Source organism: Morone saxatilis, unplaced genomic scaffold, assembly GCF_004916995.1.
Source record: "Morone saxatilis isolate NCDOM2014 unplaced genomic scaffold, NCSU_SB_2.0 Contig15, whole genome shotgun sequence".
Taxonomy (NCBI): Eukaryota; Metazoa; Chordata; class Actinopteri; family Moronidae; genus Morone; species Morone saxatilis.
The window spans coordinates 147,670-147,949 of record NW_023339707.1 but is presented as its reverse complement, the minus strand read 5'-3'; the positions used below and the strand labels follow the sequence as shown (position 1 = coordinate 147,949).

The window sequence follows — 280 nt, the reverse complement described above, 5'->3', positions numbered from 1 at the left end:
GCCCTATTGTAATTGAAGGAATTGTTTCTCTTTTTCTTTTTCCTCCTAAACGCATATTTGGAAGCTTGCCCATGCTCAAAAACTCATGAAACTCGCACATGTCAGTCGTGGCGAAAAATTTTATATTCTATGCGTCGCGTTCGGGTTGGCCACTAGGTGGCGCTACTATCATAAAAAAAGTGCTTTTAGGCTAATAACTTCTGCATAGTTTGTCGTACATTCAAAAACCTTATATCCACGCGTTCGGTGAATGGAGCTGAAACTTCCCATATAAGCCACG

At 41.1% G+C, this 280-nt stretch overlaps 1 protein-coding gene across 2 annotated transcripts in view; it reads right to left on the bottom strand.

Moving 5' to 3' along the window:
• clcn6 (chloride channel 6) overlaps window positions 1-280 on the bottom strand; it is a gene marked incomplete at its 5' end in the record, with an annotated part of 16,303 nt that overhangs the window by 13,943 nt on the left and 2,080 nt on the right.